Genomic DNA, 26164 nt, shown 5'->3' on the forward strand with positions numbered 1-26164 from the left:
AGAATGGATATTCATTTTAGTTAAGCATCGTGAATAAGAATTTTACCAGTTTAAGTTACACCTCAAAAGCAAAAAACTATCTCGGCTTGAAACCGATATTAATTTCTCCTCTTGTACTTCGTAATGAAATTCAATTATTCCGTTCTATACATGTACTAAGTTGAATCTAACTCCTAAAAGACCAATGTTTTAGAAATGAAAGTGTGACTTTCTTTTGATTGAATTAAGAATTCCAATAGAATCGCTGATACAAGAACAAAATTCCTTAATTCAAACGTGTCTTTTTTGTCAACGCATCTTCGATGGATTAAATTTAAAAAGATAGAATTAAATCATTTGAGTAATTGACATCTTCATTGACAGTTTGGAAGGATGCATTGGATTTTGTATCAGTCTGTTTGACGCAGGGATTATGTCACTGATTTATTCTGATATATAAATGCAAATAAGATCACAAAATGGAAATTTGGGATATTTTGTTGGTTCTTAATTTTGTTTCCTGTTGTATGTGTTTGATGATTTATTTCTTCTAAATTAAGTTTAAGCCTGAATAAAGAAACTTAAGGATAATCAAAACGAGTGGATGACGAATGCTCTATTTTATGCGGTTCACACAAATACAAATGATTCAAACATGAAAGAGTAATCAAGGGAACCAACGTGATAGCGGTAATCAAGAGAATGTAATCCAGGGACAAAGACCAGACATGGAAAACAGGCATACACAACAAAGAACATAAAGTAATTAAAATCATACATACAAAGTAACAAAAGTAAATGAGCAATTCGGACTCCACTAAAAACTGGGAGCATGGACCTGGTGCACCGGTAGGGTAAGCGTCCTCTGCTTTTCTAGAAACACCCGCCGAGTTGCTCATAAAAAGTCAAGTCCGGGGTGGACAAACGAGGAAAGGAAAACTATGACCCGTTGAATAAATCAGTTTTCATGGTGCTGATGGATACACCATAACGATCCACGAGTTCATGATGACGACCATAACACTTCTGTAGTGATGACTTGAAAAACGTGAAATAATTTTCTCTTCTGTTCGTGTTAGTGTTTTCTACTTATTCTATTAGCTCCGCCCGGTAGATTTTGCCATTAAGAGTATTTTTATGCCAATGATTTTGGCTCTCTTAGGCAAATGTAGGTTCAATGTCTTATTTTCAAGTGCCCATCTAAGGAATGCATTGGTTTTAATTGATTCGTGTATACCGCAACCATCAAAGACGCCTTTTTAAATCCATGATAGAAAAAATTTGTCTTATTTCTTTTTCGTTATTATATCATGCCTACTGATGTGGGCAGTACTGGGGAAATATCAAAGTGTTCTTTTGTCCCCATGTCACATAATAGTTCAATAAAGTGTTTTATATTATTTAACACTTCATTTTTTTGTGGTTTTGCTTTTTGTTTTTGCTTTTTATTTGTTTGTTTGTTTTTTTTTGTTGTTTGTTTTTTTTTTTAATTTCTAAAACGGCATTGGTTTATGAAAGGTTGGTTTTGCCTGTGTTTGGCTCAAATTCCTTTTCTTTGTTGATTTGTTTTGTATATTTTTTCGTCATGGCTTTAATTTTGTCTTGACTCAATAATTTATCAGATAATTGTTCGATAGTTTTTGTTTACCCTTATTTTCACTGGCAACAATCTTAGTCTTGTTTGATTTAACATAATGCGCTGATTCACATTTGTTCTGTTTTCGTCGTGTTAAAGCCACATAAAATAATGGTTTGTTTCTCGAAAGTAGTCATACGAGTAAATGTCAAAAAATTATTATACTCAGTGAAACACATATTCATTACAGTTGTAGCTTTTCTTGCATTGCGTAAGTCCTCTTAGAAAAATATTAGAAAGAAAACACAACTTTGTCTTATTCCCGAGTTAACAAAAGAACTAATCAATCTTTATATGGCGTTCACAAATTTGCAAATTCAAGTATAATTAATGTCTTTTCTGGCACTCATAATGATCTGGATATAAATTTTAAAAATCTATACCATTGACTTATAAAAGTATTGTTACAAATATCACCTCATATTAGTAATTCTAATTTCTAAACCATGCTTGATCTTTTAATCAGATATTTGTAAGTCAGTTGAGGGGCTTATATTTAAAACTAAACTTGAGGGTTAAGGTTATACCTCTCCACTTATGCATTCTAGGATTACCATTCATTGGTACTAACCAATAAGACACTTTGACCATTTTTTGGGAATGAATTTTTCTTTCCAGATGACGTCTTTGCATGTTTTCTTACCTATCTTTCATTTCAATGACTATTTCTACTTTAAATGACAAGGCATCCCTAATAATAAATTTGCACTGTACGTTGTGATTGGTTCTTTTCAATTTAATACATAGTTGAAATGTGCGAATCATGGCGAAGGATTTTTAATAAGATGTTACTATTTTACAAATCATAACATGAATAGGTGATATGAGGTTGGCTTTTGATCGTCGTTTATATGCAGATTTAGAAATAATCCTTTTAAATATGTAAAATTACAATTACGTCATATCTAAATCCGTTTTATATTTTATCTATGATAATAAGATAATTTGTACATGCTAGTGAGTTATAAATTAGAAAAATATTTAATTTTGACCAATACAGGACGCTTGGTGATATTTGATTATGTATCAAATAACATTGGTTTCTTCTTTATTTTATTATCAGACTACTGTTATCATTTGTATCCTCATTATACCCCACAAAATTGTTTTTACTATCACGCCTTTCTGATGAAAATGTCGAATCTTATTGAAAAAAGTTGAATGGGAAATGACAGAAAATGGTTTCGAAATACAAAGTCTATAACCTTTTTGCATTTTTAAAAAGCGGAATATTTCTACGACTTTCAATAAAGACTAGTTTTAAATCCCATTACTACAGGAAAACTTAGGCAATTTATTTTTAGTCAGCGAGAACAGCGTCACTATTTCCTATAACTATCAAAGTGATATTTCGTCGTCCAAGTTCAAACAGTCTGCGAAGTTGTCGTAGCAATTTGAAACATGCTTAAACGCAGTCTATAAAGCAAATGCAACATTCCTGTCTCATGAATGGGTAGGATCAAGCTCAACAAAATGCACTATTACCTTCAACTGATACACACGAACAGCATCAAGTGTTTTAACTTGGGGTTTTATCAAAAAAGTCGTTTAAGAACTTACAACAAAAGAATCAAACACCGACATCAAGACCTAGAAGTGCTTTTCTAAATCACATAAAATCGTGCACATTGGTGCCTGAATTTTTCTAACTTGCAATATCTGCCAATGTTGACTGACTCTGTTCCTTTATATCTTGAAAGGTACATATTCATTAATTTCTGAAACTCTTATATGCCAAATAACTCGAAAATTTAATCGATGTCTCATAACAAGTCGGGGAGAGTTTCATGTAAAGTAGAGGACGATTACTCTGTCGGTGCACCCGGTCCATGCTCCCAGATTGTATTGGAGTCCGAGTTGCCTATTTGCTTGCTTTTTCATTCTTTGTGCTTGTTATTTTGGTTAATTCATGCTCAATGTTTTGTGTGTGTTTTTTCCCTGTCTAGTCTTTATCGCTGGATTGCATTATTCTTATTTTGATAGTTTGGAAAGCACCTTGACATAGTATACGGAGAACAACCTATTATTAGATCTGGTATATGAAATACATAGACCAACATACATATTTGAGGCTTTATTTCATTGTGACGCTCAGTTTCCGCTATATAGATGACGTATTATTCTTAAACAATCCTAATTTCGGGGATTTGATACATCGCATCTACCCCAAAGAACTTGAGATAAAGGATACTACAGATACTGTGAAGTCAGCCTCATATCTTGACCTACACTTAGAAATCGATGGTAAAGGAAAACTATTTACCAAAATTTACGACAAACGTGATGACTTTTCATTCAAAATTGTCAACTTTCCTTTCATCTGTGGCAACATCCCTTCAGCACCTGTGTATGGAGTGTTCATATCACAACTCATACGTTATGCCAGAGCTTGCCGAAACTACGCAGACTTTTTGTATCGCGCTAGAACTCTAACAAATAGGCTTCTGGAACAGGGTTATGTTGCTACAAGATTGAAGTCATCACTACAGAAGTTTAATGGTCGTCATCATGAACTCGTGGATCGTTATGGTGTATCCATCTGCACCATGAAAACTGATTTATTCAACGGTTCAGTTTTTCTTTCCTCGTTTGTTTACCCCGGACTTGACTTTTTATGAGCAACTTGGCGGGTGTTTCTAGAAAAGCAGAGGACGCTTACCTTACCGATGCACCTGGTCCATGCTCCCAGTTTTTAGTGGAGTCCGAGTTGCTCATTTGCTTTTGTTACTTTGTATGTATGATTTTAGTTGTTTTATGTTCTTTGTTGTGTATGTCTGTTTTCCATGTCGGGTCTTTGTCCCTGGATTACATTTTTTAAAATTACCGCTATAATCTTGGTTCCCTTGATTACTCTTTGTTGAGATCAGTGTTGATTCAATGCATACCTATATTCATTTAACAGTCTATTACACCTCTATATATTATATACATAGAACATTCATGTCATCGATAACGAAATAAAAACTCTGTTATACTACAAACACAAAGTTTATTAAGAAAATAATAGTCAGATGTTATTACACTAATGCAATAAAAAAAACCGATCTTTCTGATTTTTCTTCTGTGTACTTGACCGGAATAAGTACGACAATTGCTCAGACTTGTTCTCTATTATCAACAGTTGTTATCACAAGATTGGTCTAAAGAAACAGAGTTAGAATGTAACCTGACTGAGTACACTGACAGGTCAAACTTTATCGATTTTACCCTGTAGGATGTCTTGAAGGACATTAGGAAATCCTTGTTTAAAAATATTGCATAAGAGTAAACAGTAGATACATGTTGTATTTGTAATTGCAGTACTTGTATAGAAGTATAGAAAAAAACTTTCCATTGTCAGGATATGGGGGAGGGGTGGGGTGGGGAAGGGGGATTTTGAATGGTGAGAATGTTAGAATTTGTTCAAAACTAATCATTGGTTTAACATTATACATAATTTAGAAAAAATGTAATTGGGATTCTACTTGGAATGATTTTTTTTCTGTAGGGAATTATCTGTGGGTATTTGGATGGTGACAATGGGGAATGGGACGTATATGGTCTATATGGGAAGTTTATTACATTCAAGAGCTGTATGATGTTTGTAACAAATCTTTAAAACAGAAGTATATGACATCTTCATAGCATTTGGTTCGTTTTGTCAGTTTGGGTTTTGATCTTGTAAGAGATTTCATTGAAATTCTTATTTCTATGAATTTTTAAATTCAGTAAGTTAACGCAAGAATATTTTATGCAAAAAGTACAAATCACAGGAATGGTTTTTTTTTATCTGACATGGGCAAGAGTCCCGTCATCATTTTCCGTAATATATGACTTAATTCCATTTCCCAACGTTTGCTCGAATGTAATCATCGATCAAATGGAGAAAGGTTTTCCCATATTTCAGCAATTAATCAGACAAGAAAGATTCTCTTGTATAAATGCATAGTTAAATCATTCAGAGTAATTTATTTAGTATCTGTCTAAAACCGTTTCTGAGAGGAGCTGTTACTAAATGTATTTTCATAATAAGGCTTTTGGAGACTTATGCACAAAAGATATTTCGACAAAATAACAGACATTTCAAAGGAAGGCCAAATTTATTATAGTGTGGAAGAGTACTCTTTATCTATTATTTCAACATAAGAGAAGGATTGTTATAAGTAGAGAAAGAGTCAACATGGTAAGCAGTATATCTATTTAAGCTTATTCAGTAATTAGCGTAAATGATGAATTTGTAGTCATTTCATGATATAGCTGAAATTTTACCTTCCTCTGTCATTTTTTTAAATGTCAGCAACAATGTATAGATACAGCCACACACCAACTTTACATATAAAATTGTATCCTTAAAGTTCTATTGAAAAAAATCTCTATCAATTTGGAGGCGTTGTTGAAAGGCTTCGTAATAGTTACTTCCGCTTTTGTTACCTTGTATTAAAACTGTTCATCTCAAGATTCCAAGAGTCTACCGGTACTCGTAACTGAATAAACGCAATATGTTACCCGGCTGTATCTTTTCATATAAAACATTGGTACTCGAGGCTACATATAAGTCAATCGGACATTTTAGCACTTTTCTATTCCGCAAAGGGGAAAAAAATTCCCTTGATATTATATAATATTTTTTTGTATGAATACTTTGATTTTAAGCACCCGCTGCATATAAAATGTTAATTGTATATGAAAGTTGTCAACCATAACTAGAAAAGAAACATACATATAATAATGGTATAAAAAGTATATTGGAATTGACATGCAGTTAAGGATTGACGTATGTAACCACTCACATGTTTCAATATGCTGTTTGTCTTCCTTTCAAATCAATGTGCGTACAATATTAATAATATGTAATAATATTGATATTTAAAAAATCATTAAAATTATAATGTATATGAAAATATTACGAGATGAAAGTCATGATTCATTGAACAAGATATCAAAGAAACGTTCCTATGAAGGTTGGATAAAAAAAATATGAATATTTTATCCACCAAAACCGATCAATGTATTCATTAAAAGTTATGAGTAATGTATCATTGAGATGTATGGTACAACAATATATCTTATATTGTGACGATGAGACTGATCATCTAAGTTGATTATTAATATTATTTATATAAAAACTTGATTTTCTGGAATATAAGCAGTTTTATATAAGAATTATACAGATCATATAGTACTGTCTAAAACAATCTGTTTAACTTAATTCAAATGGTTATAATTTATTTACCTATTTACGGTCAACTATGGACTTTATTGATTAATATTGATTTTAATGTATAGGCACAACATTGCCAATCTTTATTACTAGAACATCTATGCATGACATAATATATCAATATAACTGATTATATGTGGCAGGTGTAACTTATACCAGGACGAAGTTGAAATTATTGATATTTTTTATGCCCTTGACAATTTTACATTAACTATTTTTGTATCTTTAGGGGGGACATTATTTACCAATATTTTAAAATGTAAGCATTTTGTTTTTCTTAAAAATACAGTGTACGAAACTAGTAAATACCTTACTCGGAATTACAAGTTAACTTCTTGTCACACTGGAAAGAAAAAAATCTGGTATTTGTTATAAGTCTTAACTAGACACCTTTACATTAAATTAAATAACCTTGTTTATTTTAATGAACTAATTAGGTAAGAATCTGGCATTTTCCTGGATATCAGTTAAGGATGTCAATTATGTACTCTTTATATATGGATTTACTTGTCATTAACACATATTACATTATCTGCAGAGGCTTTCTGTTTAGTTTAACCTTAGATAGCTCGTGCTTGGTTCCTTGGTGTATACTTTGTAAACACACCAATTTCGACTTTAGAGAATGTATCATACAATAAACTGTGGTAACTATAATAATAACCAGACTAACCATGTAAGATTTCTAGTCTGTAGACAGTAACATGTTCTTCCTTTTTCAACAATCCCAACAATTCAGTAAAATTCACTTTATAGCAAAAGATGATATATCAAAAGTACAGTAATACAAATTCCCGAATTTCCTCCCTCCAATAAACAAATGAATATACGATAATTTAATCTACAAACGTTAAATGTCTGCTTGATTTGAACACTTGATGAGGAAATCTAATAAGCATAGTAATGATGTCAACTTGACCAACTACACTTCTGATTGTAGTGAAATTGAGAAAAAACTTATTCACATATCAAACTCTTTTATGATTAAGTATTTATTAACTATTTTAATTTACATCTTTCAACGGTAACGCCAAAAAATAAATAGATCGAAAGATCATTACTTATTATCGCCAGTAAATATCCCCAGTTAATAGCACCAGCTAATATCATCAGTTAATATCACCAGTTAATATCGCCAGATAATATAATATCACCAGTTAATATCACCAGATAATATAATATCATCAGTTAATATCACCAGTTAATATCACCAGATAATATCAAATGTTAATATCATCAGATGATATTACACAATTAATGACTTTGAATGAGCTTAATTTCATGACTCATCAACCAGAGAGATCTAATAAATACCGACACCAAGGTGATTAAAGGGGTTTTGATAAATCATGGTTTTAAATGAAATCCACAGTGTTACCCTGTATTGCACATGGTAGATACTCCCGGTGGCTACCTATTTAGGAAGTTTTCGTCTGATGAGTTAACAGTTTACAAGTTATCTACTACATTTAAAACCTGATACGCTGTTGAAAAATGAAAGACTACGGCCTAATGTCAATAGTGTTTGACACGTGTCGCATAATAGCATTATTTTGTAAAATAATTACCGGATAATACGCACATGCAATATGGCGGATACCGCTGGCAGAACAGGACATGCTTATTTTTCCGAAGCATCACTCCCAGTTTTTATTATTATTATTATTATTTCGTAGGAGTTCATATTGCTGCCGCTTTAGTTTTTTTGTGTGACGTCTTGTTTCCCTTATCTACGGTTTTGAGGTGTAATTATTTTTTATTTATGTCGCTACATTGTGTTTGTCTCTCTTTGTTCCATGCGTTCACGTTTTGGCATGTTTTTTTCTTTTTATGGATTTTGTCGTATCTAAATCCTCCTACTACTGACGCTTTAATATTACATGTATTTTTTGTCGATATATGAGATGACGTTCTTTTATTTTTAGTTTTACCCAACAAGCGAAAATAATTTCTTCGTGATTTTGATGAAAAATTTTTTCTTTAAAAATTAAATTGATGACTAAAATGTTTTTCCATCAAAAGGTTGAGGTATATTATGTTAAATTCCAAACTTCTCATGGCTCGAAGTACTATGAGTCTGATGTTGTATAAATGTGTAACATTTTTATTGTCATTCTTTTTCGTGAGTTTCGAGAACAGATGTTCCAACAAACCAGAAGAAAACATATGGGAACAAGCTGTGCGAAAATTTCCAGTTTCCGTTATATAGGCGACGAACTATGTTTAAATATACTAAACCTCAAGGAATACTTAATTTTGATTTACTTAAATAAACTTGAATAAAAAAAACCAACAGATACACTTTCGTCTGCTTCACACTTATACCTTACCCTCTATAACAATTATAAGGGACGTTTGACATATAAACTATATAACAAAGTTATGATTGTGGTTTTCACAATATTCCAATCGTAAACTCCCAAAATCTTACTGAAATTATACCAACTTCTCGAGTGAATGCCATATTGTGTGATATTATTTTACATAGAATCAACATCAACCACCTGTTTGGCGACATTTTTTTTGACAGTAGACACGGAAGACATAAAGTATTTCTCATTGTCATATCCTGCGTTGATTGAGACATTTTATGTTTGCATCAGTCAAAAAACGACTGTGGCAGGTCATGTCAGTCTCTTTTTGTTGTAGCGATGGTTTGAATACAAAATTTTCAAAGCAGTTTTCTCTGCAACTTCTTATTACTGCAATTTGATATTATGACAGAAACTTCATATAGGTATGCAATAATTTCAAACGTTAAACTTTTCTTTAACGTCTTTGCTTAAGTATTTCATTGTCATAATCAACATTTATATCTCTGTAACATATTAAACTTCATGTACATACTTATACTTGATCGATAGATTTCCTTTCAATTTTGATGTGTTCTTTTTTTATATTTCTATTGTAACAAATTTAGATAATCATTTAGAGAATAATTTGCATGCATTTTATGTTTAGTTTTGATCATTTAAGCATAAGTTTGAAGTTTTTGTATTGGTGGTTGCCTCTTTAACGGTTGCAACATATGCCAAAATGTTTTTTGAGTTTGCAAACAAAAATTAAGTATAAAATAAAGAATAACATTACTTAAAATATTAAAAAAAAACATATCTGACTCTGAATCAAAAACTTTATATTGTTTCAGAGTACAAAAAACATAACGTTTTAAATGATTCATTTTATTGAGTCATCAAAGAAAAATAACGGACCGTTAGGGTCTTAAGTTGTACATAAAATTGAATTTCTTTGTTTTCACCGAAGCAACATTAATGCTTTGAGCTTTGCTGGTGACAAATAACAAAATAATAGCATTCAATTCCGAATTCGAACACCCTGGGACTAAGATAAGCACGTTATGTAGAACCAATTCATTGAGCATAATCATATCCAAAGTATAAATTTGTTCTATTGACGTTGATGTTATTTTTTACTAGTTACAAGTTTTCCTTAAGTTTCAAATAAAAGTTTATTTACACGGCCATCAATGTTGTCAATGGAGACGTTATAATGGTAACATATATATCTTACGAGTGAATAGCTATCATCAGTGTCTGCAAAATAAAGTACTATATGATTCCATTCCGTTGCGTTGGCCAAGGCTATGGTAATATACAGCATTGATTTAATGCAATGTATTTTTTTTCTAAATCATCCTTTAGCAATTAATCAAGACAAGAATGAATCTCGTTGAATAAATGCATAGTTCAGTCAGTAAATGTAATTTGTTCTTCAGTAATTTATAGGGACTGTAGAATACCACAACTTACTGTTTTGGATGTTGTGGATGTTGCATTTTACAACAGCAATAGTCACAGCAATGGAAACATCCCTTCAGCACCTGCGTATGGAGTGTTCATATCACAACTCATATGAAGTTTTATAGTCGTCATCCTTATGGTGTATCCATCTGCACCATGAAAACTGATTTATTCAACGGGTCATAGTTTTCCTTTGCTCGTTTGTCTACTCCGGACTTGACTTTTTATGAGCAACTCGTCGGGTGTTTCTAGAAAAGGAGAGGACGCTTACCCCACCAGTGCACCAGGTCCATGCTTCCAGGTTTTAGTGGAGTCCGAGTTGCTCATTTACTTTTGTTACTTTGTATGTATGATTTTAGTTACTTTATGTTCTTTGTTGTGTATGTGTGGTTACCATGTCTGATCTTTGTCCCCGGATTACATTCATTTGATTATCGCTTTCATATAACCCTTGTTCATAAGAGATAAAAAAAATAAGTAGAATGCATTGTATAAATTAAAATTCAGGGAGATAACTCTGTAATTGACACTAAGATACAATAGAAACTAATGGATTTTTTATGAAATTAACTCCTAAGGGCAGACAAAGTGGAAAGATAATTTCATCATGAAGACCTATAAAGCAAATTATTAACAAAAATAATAATATGTAGCCTTTTGGGGTGTATCACATTTTACAGGATTTGCATTATTCTTACAAAGACAGCTACTTAATGCATGTACCTTATCTTATTGTTTAAATTACATATAAAAAAGTTGTTTTGAATGTTTTCATTCCCTTTCTATTTATATTATTTTTCTACACCAGATGCAATTTGTTTATTTCAACTAAACTAAAATTAATAACTCATTACACAATTTATTGCATGTACAAAAAATGATATTTCTACCTTTCAGATTGCTAATTTTGAACACGCCGCATTAAATTTACATTGGAAAAATTTCGACAAAGCCGTTGTATATCATGCGCTAATTGTTACAACACTGATTGGCCCATCAAATCAATTACGTTGTTAAGGGTGTATGTTAGTTGTTACAAGGCAGAAAAAATGGTATAATGGCACAGACTTCAAAGGTTACAAATCTAACGTTATATGTTATCTTGATTGTTAACTTTTACCTTGTTTAGTTTTACTTTAAGGAAGGAGGGGGGATCTCAATAGGTGTACAAAATCAGCGGGTTTTTTTTGTTTTTTTTTCATTCTAGAACTGAATTATCAATGGTAACAATAACAATATTCCCATTACAACGGTAATCTGATAAGCAAATACACCAAGGTTCATCCACGCTTGTATAATATATATGACAAAAAAAGAAAAAAATGGTACTAAAATAACAATAAGTTATGGTTGGCACACGCTGTACCATTTGTTTTAAAAATTGGAATTTGAAATTTAATAGTCTTATTGTATACATCACATGTCCTATATCCTGGGGAGAAACTTTAACGACGGCTTGAGTTTTTCACATCCTATTCTGCTGACTAAAACTTAATTTGAGAACGAAATATATATACAGTGTAGCGTCTGTATCAATTTTATGAATTTTATATATATATATATTTAAAAAATGTATATGCTTATAGCGAGCACATCTGAGAAGAGAGCTCTGCGTCATCATGCACGTGCAAGTGATATGTCGCGGAGGGAATGTAAAATAATGATAAGTGTCCTCAATAATTATTCAAAAAATCTTTAAAAAAAAAACGTTTCTTGATCGTCTAAAAATCTAACTTACTTTTTCTTTCTTCTCAATTCCATAGACAAACGATATTAAAACGCCAGAATTTTAGGTGAATTGGCAAAACTATATGCAGTTCAAAATACACGTATACACATGTATATTCTAATAATAATTAATATATGTCATTCGGTTTGCTCCATTTTGTATGTAGATTGACTCTGTTTCATGTGTTTACGCTTAGGCAATGATTTATTGTGACGTATTTGATTGACCCAGCTGCTGACGCTTTGGTATTTTTGCAGATATTTTAAAGGATACTTTTTTGTAAAATATGAATAAAGAAAGTTCTATGTTCACTACTGCTCATGCATGTACCTACAACTATTTGGCATCTACAGGGAATCTACAGGGAATCAAAAAGATATGTTGTGCTTGCAACCAATCCATATTATCGGTATTTTGTCTTTTCTAGTATAGAATATTGTACAGTTGACATGCATGTTTTAATATGCCAAGCCCGGTCCTCATCAAAGTCAGCACAGAAGTTCAAGAACTAGTCTTATTTGTTATCTGAAAAAGTATATTTTTAGAAAATGAACAGAAATGATTCTACATTAAATGTGGGAAAATTATATTATTTTTTTATTATTATCATTTAGATGTTAAGGAGGATCTACATTATTCATATAATAATATAAACATGACCATGTCGTAATTTTTTATTCCAAAATTATATCAATTTTTATCTTATAAATATTGTACAAAGCCATTATTCGATAATTTTGTTTTACATCACAACATCTTTAAAAACAATAGGATTACTTTTAAGAGGGGATGTATCTGTTATGATACATGTGCACGTTAACCATCTTTATCTCAATATTAGTATCAATAAATGGGGTTCAAGGATATTATTTTGTCATTTCGGCACAAAATTCACACCAAATTTATATTTTTTACATCACAAGTAATGTGATTTCCTACCCAAGGAATATACCAGGACTCGAAACTGATAATCCACCATTATTAGTATTACGGATTTTTTTCTTGTATTAATATCAAGGGAAATGTCAGGTTTGAGAAAATAGTTCTTTCTTTAATGACTCGGCTCCATCACTAATTAGATAACGTTGGTAACATTGTGTATTATGAAGGTACATTAATTCTTCGTTTTTGTTTACTATGTTTTTTCTTTTCATTTTCATTGTCTTTTTTGTTGATATTTGTTTTTATTTTTATTGTCTTTTGTTGTTGTTATTGTTATTGTTGTTGTTGTTTGTTTGTTTGTTTGTTTGTTTGTTTGTTTGTTTTGTTTATTTGTTTATTTCTTGTTGTTGTTTTTTTTTTCTTCTCATTGAATATTAATATTTTATTATTGTACAGAAACAATTCACAACAGTAGCATCTTGAGATCAATCATCTGACCTAGGTAGGATATGGATAACTTTATCATATTTCTAAAAAGAGAGAAACCTTAATATGCCGTAAAAGCAGGTTAACTACCCCGATTTTGTCCCGTATTCTCATTTGACTTAATTTGTCTCTGTCTTCTATTCAGTTTCTGATTATGTTAGTGATTAGTAAGATTGACTACACCTTAATACGTACCGGTGCATATTAGGTCAAAAGTGACAAATAGGTAAACAAAGTTTTTTTATTTAATAATTCGAAAATACAGCTATGACGCAATGTTCAGGTAGGTTAGCTTCGATTCAAGACAATGACCTTTATTGCTCATATAATCGCGATTCTATTAATAAAAAAAACACACAAATGGGGGCTTTCAAAGTATTTGTAGTCCAATTTTTATACATCTCTTCATTTTATGTAATCTTGACAGAGAACAGGAAATGTATTACAGGAAAAAATATCATAAAATGACATGATGCATTACCCAGTAAAGTACTCAAACTGCCTCAAAATGTGACGCACTATCATTTTGATGTCTTTTATATGTCGAAGATAAGTAAGATTTGACTTGGGACATGCTACTATGATGTCACTCTGTATTGTTCGGAAGTTCCAAGTCTGTTGGATATCCGCCCTGAAATAATAAAGTGTTTGTCGCTAATGGAATGTTCAACTTAAACATTGCAAAATGTCGATAAAAAGAAAGTATAAGAGCGCCTTATAAGACTCTATTCGGCGTCAACAGTCATATAACAATTGATTATGTTTAAACATGTCGAAAAATGTCAGTGAGAATTGAAAACAATATATCAATCTTGTTTAAGAAATGTCATTATAGATAAACAAATTTATGGAGTTACTTTATCAAAGCATCTGCTTATGGCCTCGAAGGTCTCAGCGTAAGGTGTTCACCTCAAGTGAAGGAGGTCATTGATTTGATTCCCGACCAAGTCACACGAAAGACTTTAAAAATATTCTTTAAGGGGATACAATGACGACAGGTTGGCTCTGAGAATAATGTGTCCGAGTAATACTTCAAAGTGTAAGGTTTGTGGAAGAGTAATCAAGGGAGAAAAATCAGTTTTTATGGTGCACTGTAACGATCCATGAGTTCATGATGACGGCCATAAAACTTCTGTAGTGATGACTTCAATCTTGCAGCAACATAACCCGGTTTCAGAAGCCTAATTGTAAGAAGTCTAGCGCGATACAAAAAGTATGCGTAGTTACGACAAGCTCTGGCAAAAAGTATGAGTTGTGATATGAAACTCCATACGCATGTGCTGAAGAGATGTTGCCACAGATGAATGGAAAGTTGGCAATTCTGAATGAAGTCTTATCATGTTTGTCCTAAAATTTGGTCAATAGCTTTCTTTTACCATCGATCTTAAGTGTAGGAAACTATGTTATGATTTGAGGCATGTTAAAACGTTTGTAACATTTGTGATATTTGAGTTCCAATACAGATAATATATAACTGCGTTTCATGTATGGGCTGTTCATAAAGATGCAGAATTGAAAGTAGTACCTGCAGTTATGAAAGATAGTGTGATCGCTTTTGAAGTTTCAAACCATATCAACATGCATTTTCCTTGAATATAGACTACTACCATGGATGTTCTTTATAAACATTTTATTTTGACCACAAAACCTATACTCCCGTATCATCCAAAATTTGATACAAATCCAATAATATATGCAAAAACATGACATTTTAGGTTTGTTCATTTAAACAATAATGTTTGTACATACAAAATCATGGATTTGGTGGGTATTTCAGTAGACAAAATAACAGCACATTTAATCAGTGGTCTTACACTTTCATACCTTTACAAGCCTGACATGAAGACGAAACAGTAAAGCCACCACTTATCTACTGGAAGTGCACTCTTATAACTCTACATGCATGCAAGCGGAACTAGCAAACAAACAAAGATAATTCTTGTATGCATAAAATGTAGTAAGGGTAATCAAGGGATCCAAGATTATTGTGGTAATCAAAAGAATGTAATCCGGGGACAAAGACCAGACATGGAAAACAGACATATACAACAAAGAACACATAGTAACTAATATCATACATACAAAGTAACAAAAGCAAATGAGCAACTCGGACTCCACTAAAAACTGGGAGCATGGACCAGGTGCACCGGTAGGGTAAGAGTCCTCTGCTTTTCTAGAAACACCCGCCGAGTTGCTCATAAAAAGTCAAGTCCGGGGTAGACAAACGAGGAAAGAAAAACTATGACCCGTTGAATAAATCAGTTTTCATGGTGTAGATGGATTCACCATAAGGATCCACGAGTTCATGATGACGACCATAAAACTTCTGTAGTGATGACTTCAATCTTGTAGCAACATAACCCTGTTCCAGAAGCCTATTTGTTAGAGTTCTAGCGCGATACAAAAAGTCTGCGTAGTTTCGGCAAGCTCTGGCATAACGTATGAGTTGTGATATGAACACTCCATACGCAGGTGCTGAAGAGATGTTGCCACAGATGAAAGGAAAGTTGACAATTTTGAATGAAAAGTCATCACGTTTGTCGTCAATTTTTCTCCTTTACCATCGATTTCTAAGTGTAGGTCAAGATATGAGGCTGACTTCACAGTGTCTGTAGTATCCTTTATCTCAAGTTCTTTGGGGTAGATGCGATGTATCAAATCCCCAAAATTAGGATTGTTTAAAGAAAATACGTCATCTATATAGCGGAAACTGAGATTAAAGGATCTAGCTAAACGATATTCTTTCTTTCGGATCAGATCAGCTATAAAGTCAGCCTCATAAGAGTGAAGGAAAAGGTCAGCAAGTAAAGGAGCACAATTTGTTCCAATTGGAATGCCGACCACTTGTTGAAAAACACGTCCACCACACTGGACAAATATGTTGTCGATTAAAAATTCCAGCATTTTGTAAACATCTTCCCCTGTATATATTTTGAAGATGATTTGGAATTATTTCTTACAAAGTATGAGGAATCTCTACCAAGAACTACATAATTGTATCTAGGTGTACCATTTTTTTTTGGAAAAACAACGATGTATAATGTTTTTAAGTCGGGATTTTAACTGAGTATGGGGAATAGAAGTATACAGTGTTCAAAAATCATAGGTTTTAATGCTATTATATTCAGATAATTGTCTTGAACTGATTGTCTCCAAAGGATCTTTCGAATTTTTCCGGATCCACATTGAATTAATACCACTACGGGAGTAACAAGTATTGTGGTAGGACTGTAGACCCTCTTTGACAGTTGTGAGTATAGAAGTTAAAAGTTTTGAAAGAGGTTTGGTGGTACATTTTGCAGATCCAGCTATGAAACGTTGTTTGTATGGATTCTTGTGGAGTTTCGGAATCCAGTACATAGACGGTAAATCACAATCGCCGTCCTTGGTAGAGAGACCAAAAGAGGATAGCACAGATTTATGGTTTTCCACAATCTCTTCTTTGGAGAATGTGGTAGCAGTATAGGTCTTATCACTGCTATTATTTTCTACGTCTACCTCTGCTAATAAACATTGGATGTAAAACGTTTTGCAGACAAAAACAATATTGTTTTGGGCTTTGTCTGCTGGTATGACAACATATTTGTCATGTATAGCAGACAATGTACTTGCTACATCGAGGTCTTAATTGTGAAACGATTTTACGCGTCAACCATTTTTTTATTTCACGAAAAATGCTTTGCGCGAAACGAGGATGGCTTTCAATGAACGATAAGTAGGTGTAAAACTGGTGGTCATATGATGATGTATTGATATGTTTAGGTTTCTTTGTGCCGAGATGGATGATTTATTCGTTCCAATAGCTTATGTGGTACTACATTATTCTGTCAGTGAACCAACAAGAAAAAGTTATGACAAATAAAAATTGATTATTTCTGAATTTGAATGGAAGTGTAGAGTTATCTCTCTTCTCTTGTTTGATTTAAAAAAAAATCGATTTAGAAAGGTAAATGTAAACAAGCGCGCTTTTTATCAAACATTAACTATCATTACAATCATCTAAAGGAATAATAAGTAGTGACTAAGATCGTCATCTGTAAAAAGGTTTTTTTTAATTAGAAAACTGTAAGCATAGAACCAAAAACATACAATAATACAAATGGGTCTTTTGAAGTTTATTTTTCTATTAAGAGGATTTCCTTACCAGCACTGATCCTAATGAATTTATAAACCTTGTTTAGAATCTGTAATCTTTGATTACTGTAATTTGACTATAGATTTAAGTAGAGATTATATAGCTTGATGGATGTTGATCAAAACACAGTCATTTTAGACGTAGAACAAAATTAATTAGAAAATTTGACCAGAATATATCATATACAAATATCTTTAAGTATTTACTATGTATCGACACTTACTAGTTATATTGTCTGATCGTTTAAACATTAAATGACAATTCACCATTGTGAATGACAATAATAAAATGAAACATGATATGTCGTTTAACTGAGACGTACACTGAAAAAAAACAACAAATGAAACTTATCTACACTTTTGATCAAAACCTTGAAATAGAGAAGTGATAAAGCCTTATTTATTTATTTCAAATATACTTTATTACACGAAGGGATAAATGTCAGTACATGTTTTTTTTTTTTTGTTTTTTTTTTGTTTTGTTTTGTTTTGTTTTTTGTTGTTGTTGTGGTTTTGTTTTTGTTCAAGTTTTGTTTTTTGTTTTTGGTTATTTTCGGGGACAGACACTATTCGGTTCATAACGTACCAACATGACCGACCTGATTGGAACGTTTTGTTGTTTAACAATCATTTATGGCATGGCTATAATGTGCCTATTTTTGTTTTTAGATAATTGGGAATATATCGCATCTACCCAAAAGAACTTGAGAAAAAGGATACTACAGACACTGTGAAGTCAGCCTCATATCTTGACCTACACTTAGAAATCAATGGTAAAGGAAAACTATTGACCAAACTTTAGGACAAACGTGATGACTTTTTATTCAGAATTGTCAACTTTCCTTTCATCTGTGGCAACATCCCTTCGGCTCCTGCGTATGGAGTGTTCATATCACAACTCATACGTTATGCCAGAGTTTGCCGAAACTACGCAGACTTTTTGTATCGCGCTAGAACTCTAACAAATAGGCTTCTGGAACAGGGTTATGTTGCTACAAGATTGAAGTCATCACTACAGAAGTTTTATGGTCGTCATCATGAACTCGTGGGTCGTTATGGTGTATCCATCAGCACCATGAAAACTGATTTATTCAACGGGTCATAGTTTTCCTTTCCTCGTTTGTCTACCCCGGACTTGACTTTTTATGAGCAACTCGGCGGGTGTTTCTAGAAAAGCAGAGGACGCTTACCCTACCGGTGCACCTGGTCCATGCTCCCAGTTTTTAGTGGAGTCCGAGTTGCTCATATACTTTTGTTACTTTGTATGTATGGTTTTAGTTACTTTATGTTCTTTGTTGTGTATGTCTGTTTTCCATGTCTGGTCTTTGTCCCTGGATTACATTCTTTTGATTACCGCTATAACCTTGGTTCCCTTGATTACTCTTAAAAGTGTAATCACTTATATCAACAAAATCGCATCTTAAATTTTAAAAATATACGTTTCTTATAATTTCCTATTGCTTCATTGTATCGTTACGGTGTATCCATCTGTGCCATGAAAACTGATTTGTCATAGTTTTCCTTTCCTCTTTCGTCTACCCCGCACTTGACTTTTCATTAGCAACTAGGCGGGAAAAACAAACGCTTAACCTACCGGTGCACCTGGTCCATGCTCCCAATGATCAATGAAGTATGACAGTGAAAACTTCGTTAAAACTGGTCTTTTTAAACATTATAATGACATTGACTGTGCGAATCTCAAATAAATAAATAGTCCTGAACTATGTCTGATTTGTTTACCCTTAACATAAGCTAATAGTCGTATTACTGATAAGAATGAGTTTTTCTTGTAAACCCAATCCCATTCCTGCTATTGTACAAATTTCTGAGCGGAAACCTTGATTGCATTTCCAGTACACTAAGCTCTTAATATCACTACAAGCTACTCTTGGGTAGGACAAAAATTGATACACTATCGAAAAAAATGTTAAAGTCATAAAAGTGACTATTTGTGATAACTTGTCAGTCATTCAACGTATGACTGATGTGTTTTTTATGTTATTCAATACCAATGCTACTTAAGCTAATTACTGATTTCATCAGGCCAAATAACCACGCGAGTTGACTGTTACTGCCTCAAATAAAATATCTAACGATGATTATAGCCAATACAAGTAAAATGTTCATTTATTTTACCAGTTGAATGTTTTTAATATCGGTAGAGGTTACACACCAATATTTAATTACTTTGAAAAAGTAATCAAGGGAACAAAGATTCTAGCGGAAATCAAAAGAATGCAATCCACGGACAGAGACAATACATGGAAAACAGACAAACACAACAAAGAACATAAAGTAATTAAAATAATACATACAAAGTAATAAAAGTAAATGAGCAACTCACACTCCATCAAAAACTGGGAGCATGGACCATAGTTAATTTATAAGGATGTCTCAAAATGTTTAACTGCTTATGTACTTATTATAAATAAGATTAAAATACTATTAACAAGCAATGTTACAACAAGAACTTGTAATGATGTATACGTTGTTAATAATTTAAATTTTTCATAAGTTATTCATAGCATGTTAAAAGTAAAAAAAAATCATAAAGTTTGGTCTGAGTTACATTAAGCATGTATACGATTTCACAGAGTATGGTCTCCTAGTCATGTCGATTAAGAGTTTTAAAATTTTTTCCCAGTGAATACATGATTTTTTTTTTAAAGCATTGTTTTAGCTCAGTAAGAAGCTGTCAAATAAATCATATATACAAGATTGACTTCAACTCAAAGAAACTTACCACACAAGAAAATACAAAAGATTCATTCATGACTTTGACTACAAGAAGTCACGTGTCTCTAATTGACGCAAAGGAAGTGGCTTAATCATCTGAACTGGTTATCGATATTGTGTCGTTGTACAAAAGAACTTGTAAGATGAAAATTACTTTCAGTAACAAATATAAAATAAATCTATAGAAGTCACGAAATATTAGAATATACATTGTCATTTGTTCTGGTTTTTGGGTCCATTATGTCAAAGAAGCGTTCAGTTCTCCTTTGAAGGAGGCAATATATCAGAAATATCTTGAAGTCTTTCTATTATTTCAAAGGTTATTTAATATCCAAAAAGTGAAACAGAATACTAAAACAAACTTTTGAAGCAATCGGGGGTAGTTAACAAAGTCTTGAACATGTAAATCAATCGTATACAAGATAAATATACAAAGTTGTTACTAATAGACATTTAGTTACAAAATGCTGGGTGACATATTAAGTATCTTGACAACTGTTTTTGTTTTTAATGTAGTCCATTGATTTTAATGATTAGAAACATCTGTTGAATTTTGTTTTTGTTTTGAGCTCAGATTAGCCCAGAGGTAGGTCCTTCATGACTAAATAAATTGATTCGAACGGTAATCAAAAACGTTATCGGCTCGACAAGAAAAATGGACACACACAAAAAAGAACATAAAATATCCAAAATAGCACGAACAAGGAAACAAAAGTAAATAAAGAGCTGGGATTCAACTAAAATTTGAAGCATAGACCGATAGGGTAAGTGTCCTCCGCTTTTTCTAGAAGCACTTGAGTTGCTAAAAATGTAAAGTCTGGGATAGAAAAAAAGATGATTAGAAAACTTTGACACAGTAAGCAGACCAGTTCTCGTAGTGTTGATAGATACATCGAAACTATGACTTTGTTTAGAGATTGTGGCCCTAAGCATTGTGTTAAATTAGTAAAAATGAATTTGAATTTATCTAATACCAATCAGAGCATTTTAATCACTAAGTAATATCACATTCGTCTTGTAATTCGATTAAAATTAACTTTAAACTATCATTATTCAAATAGAACAAGAATGTCTGTTTTGGACTGTGTCTTTATATTTATATGGTGGAATATAAAATTGTATACAGATCATCTGAGCCAGTTATACACAAGGGGAAAATAATTTGTTTAAAGATCAAAATTTTTTAATCGAGGTAATTATTTGTCATCTTCTCACAGTTTATATTGATATTCACGTTCTTCTCTGGATAAATCTTTATCTATAACAAAACTACAAATGTGTAATAAGTTTTTTCACATTTTCTAACTTAAATTGTGCATTATGCCAAAAAGATAAATTCTTGCGATTTTGGTTTCTCTTCTTACCTTCAATTTCACTTATTTTTAATATGTTTTATAACATAACAACCGATCAGTATTATTATCAAACTTATTGTAATATTTTAGGGGGACAGATCTTTCTTTCTATCGTTATTCTGCTTGGAATTCAAGGAAATCTAAATTGAATTACACCAGTATAAAAACATGTCTGAAAGAAATTATTGCTAGAAATTGACAAACAAAATCGGGTATATCGTCCATTATGTGTTTCGAATCTTATGACTATCATTTTTAAAGCTAGACATTATAAAAAAAAGAGTTTGGGGTTTTCCTTGATAATTAGCATAAACAGTTTAAAGTTGAAATTACTTAAGACAAAACGCATTCAACTATGTCATACCATTATAGAGAAGCAATATGCATGCATTCTCTTTTGGAAATATGCTAATTTAACTTATTTATACATAAATTAAAATAAAATATATGAGTCAGAACATTTAACATGCTCTTCGGAAACGTGTATCTTGAGTTTTACTATGACAGGTTTGAAATTTAACTCCTACAATTTCAGGAAATATCAAAATTGAAAACCCGGTAATTTAGTTTATCAGTCAACCAACATTCCCATTAAAGTCATTGATGTACAACAAATTGTAAATAACAATAGTTGTAGATTACGAACATTTCAAATATTCAATTACCTTATCTACGAGTTGATATTGAAGTGAGAGTAATTAACCTTTCATATATTCTAGAATTTTAAAATCGCTCCTTTTGAACTATTATAGAAATATCAATAACCCTTTTCATATTGTTATATATTGTTGAAGCAAGTATTTATTCAGTGCTGATGTAACGTACATAATTATTTTTAGATTATTGAAGGAATACCATACTATGGTCCCAGCCTTATATATTAGGGTGAAAGGTATGTCTAAATATTCATAAACGTTTAATTCAATTTATGTTATGATGTTGATTCTTGTGATGTTAAACGTATGTGTAGTATCATGAAAAGATCCAAATTTAAATCGTGAAATAAGTAATTTAACTCAGTATTCATTAAGTAAAGATTTTTTTTCATTTGTTTATATGTGAAAACTCACTCAAATGAAGAATTCAAATTACTTAAATAAATTTAAAATAATGCTTGAATGTTAGTGATGACTACCTAATCTCATTTCTTGGTTTATAAATAAATTTTCGTTCTTTGGCCCTATCTTAAAGGTTCGTTACCGGAATACAATTGTTACATCATTTTAACAAATGGCGCACCACATTTTTGTATGGCAATTCAAAAATGGGTAAAATTTTACCGCTTAGTTGTAAATAGACCACAATCACAAATATTTGCGTACACAATGTTTAGTAGTTAATTTGGTAGACATTGGGTAAGGGACACAACCCTAACAAATCATTGGAATATTAGTATTCAGCATTTTGCATCAATAGTATACAAGCATCAAAATAACTTGGACTGATTTCATTCTGTTTCAAATGAAAGCTTGAAAGGCTTTGATGAAATTGAATATGATACAAACATATCACTAATTTCAAGAGTTATGTCCCTTACCTAATGTCTACTTCCTTAAATGGGACATTAAAAACATATATATTAATTTATCGCATTCAATGCATGCCTTCATTATCTAGAATTATTTTAAAGCAAAAACACCTTTTAATCAAATTTATGCTTGTTTAGTTTACTTTTTTAAATTTTTTTTGTTGTTGCTAAAACTCAACATTAAATTCAAGGCAGTTATACTTTAGTATTACTTCAGCTAAGAATCATGTAAAATGTGTTTTAAAATTAGTGAATTAGTAGACAATAGCCACGTTTAAAAGGAAAAAAAGAAACGAAATACAAACAAAAAATTAATAAAACGTTAAAATATTTAAAATATGAGCCCTTAAGGAAGGCCATGGTCACAACGGTATGACTGCAAAATAAAAATAGTATATATTGTGAAGTGGCTCAAATTAAACGTAAATAAGAATAATGAATTTGTGAACAATAGCCATTTTGAAAGGTAAAACTGAACTAAATACAAATAAAATGTGAATAAAATGTAAAAATATTGAAAAATGTGATTTAGCCTTTTAAACATTTCATCATATAGACCCATTAAACAATTTCATAAGAAAAGTGGGTAGCCTTTTGGGAATGTATCACGAATTACAGAATTTGCATGATTCTCACAGTACGCTACTAAATTATGTGCAATTCACAAGAGAAATTAATCTGTATATATTTGAAGCTCTTTTCATAACACTTTCCTTGATAAAGCCATTAAAAATTTAGTCCATAGTCGTTTGAAAACATTGCAATGGAAATGGTGATCAAATCTTCAAAAGAGTCATGTCTTGTCAATTTTGTGCCAATTATCTAAATAATTCCTACAACTTCCGAAACCTTTGTTCTCTTCATATCATAGCTGTCAATAATAAATGCTAATAAATTCAACATATGATTTGTGTCGAAGCAGTCATTTATAATACATGCATTCCGTGTGCATTTTTTGCCATGTTCGAGAGCGAGATGATTATTATATCATATTTTTCTTGGTGTTTTTTGGGGTTCGATTGGTACATTAGTTCCAAACACTCAAAACTTGTAACTACGAAATATTAAAAAAAATTCAAGCAAGATTTTTCTAAATTTAAATTTAAATTAATTGTGGTGAACCTTGTACACGATGTTGGATAGTAAACTCTATTGTGTTGGTGTTTTATACAATTTTTACATGCAGTTCAATAGAGAACAAATTAAGGGTCTATTTTTTCACTGACTTCACTGAAAGATCACAACGAAGAAGTACTAAAACAAAAATTACATGTTCATGCATGATTTGACTTAAAAGTAATTTAAAAAAAAACAACTTTTTTTTTTCAAGCACTGGACTGGCTGGTCATGTTTTCGAAGAACTGCTTTGTCTACACATACACATGATATCTGTCAAAGGAGACATCAATTGCTTCACATACCTAACGTATTAGTACCATTTTAATCGCAAACAAGTTTTCAATTTCATTTGTACTAGGGGTGCTTCTAGAAAAGCATAGGACGCCTACCGTTACTGGTGCAACTGGTCCATGCTCCCAGTTTCTTTGTGGAGTCCGAGTTGCTCATTTACTTTCGTTGCTCTGTATGTTTTAGTTTGGTTACTGTATGTTCTTTAGTATGTATGTCTGTTTTTTTTTTTTTTTTTTTATGTGACGGGTCTTTGTCCCTGGATTACATTCTTTTGATTTCCGCTATAATCTTGATACCCTTGATTACTTTGTCAAACAAGGAGCATCAAATACTAAAACTTGTGCAAGGTATAAAAGCACACGAATCAAGACAATTTAGTATTTATACTAGAGTTAGTTACTTGGAAGTTATGAGAAATAAATTATTGACTCCCAATTGCGTTTCAATATCTGTTTATTGTGATAGAACTTAATTACAAAAAACTTAGTACTACAATAGAGATGATGATTGTCGTTAACCAAACTAAAAGTTCAGTTTGTGGGTAGATATAACTTTTATGTTACTAAATTTGTCAGAATTTGAAACCATCAGAATGATTGAAAACAGATCTTATTTTACTTTTTAAAAACTCATGCGCAGATTATCAGAAACCTTTTTAATTAGGACCCGGGAATCTTTATAAAACTGGAGTTTAATTATCTACGTGCACGTAATCTGTTAAGTTAAATGTTTACTAACAATATGCGTGATTTAATTTGATTGTCATTAATGCTCTAATTTCTGTATTGTATATTGTTGTTGAGCAAAGAATTCATAAGTTTTTTAAACTTGTGTCCTTTCCCTTTTGTGAAGAACAAATAAAATTAATGTAAACTAAGTAAACAAATTTTCTTCATACCATCTTTATACTTGTACTGTTTTATCTCTTTAAAAAGAATGAGAGACAGTTTTATCGAATGATAGCTTTATTAGACTCGGTAAAAGCCCACCCGCTCAAGAGAAAGCCAGTATCCGGAAAGGAAATTTATTATTCTTACATTTTAGATATATCAATTAGTTAGTTGTTATGTAGTTAGTTGAAAATAAAAGAAACAAGATGTGTAAGTCAAACCAGACCAGTTATATATATGTATATTTCATTTGTTTCGTCATATATCAGGCGATTCTCCCTGAATTAATAAGGACTTGTTTTAATTGTCGTAACTCCAATTACTCCTCAACTATAAAATTCATCCCACAGGGTATTATATGTCTTTGTAGTAATTACCGAGTTCTCACATTAGTCATTTCAGCTGAGTAGTTCAGCAAACACCAACTTCATTACCATT

The 26164-nt window shown here is 31.7% G+C and overlaps 1 protein-coding gene and 1 long non-coding RNA gene across 3 annotated transcripts in view; one reads left to right on the forward strand and one right to left on the reverse strand.

Annotated features, from left to right (window-relative positions):
* Positions 1-5617: 5617 nt before the first annotated feature.
* The window catches only part of LOC148621001 (G protein-coupled receptor dmsr-1-like), a 52534-nt gene continuing 31987 nt past the window's right edge, over positions 5618-26164 (forward strand). Inside the window, exon 1 of one of the 2 annotated variants that reach the window (XM_088574979.1) lies at positions 5618-5777. The gene's annotated coding sequence lies outside the window, so the exon portion shown is untranslated. Of the gene's footprint in view, positions 5778-22662; positions 22791-26164 lie in introns of those variants that run through there. The other variant, XM_088574980.1, reaches the window with a different exon arrangement.
* LOC148621002 (uncharacterized) lies at positions 11120-20615 on the reverse strand. The gene is made up of 3 exons (XR_015921056.1): positions 20551-20615; positions 14155-14304; positions 11120-12830 (listed from the first exon to the last, which is right to left on the reverse strand). It is a non-coding gene; the product is annotated as an uncharacterized LOC148621002 (long non-coding RNA).

This window comes from Perna viridis, chromosome 3, assembly GCF_037379345.1.
Source record: "Perna viridis isolate PV_CMFRI_1.1 ecotype Kerala chromosome 3, ASM3737934v1, whole genome shotgun sequence".
Classification (NCBI taxonomy): Eukaryota; Metazoa; Mollusca; class Bivalvia; order Mytilida; family Mytilidae; genus Perna; species Perna viridis.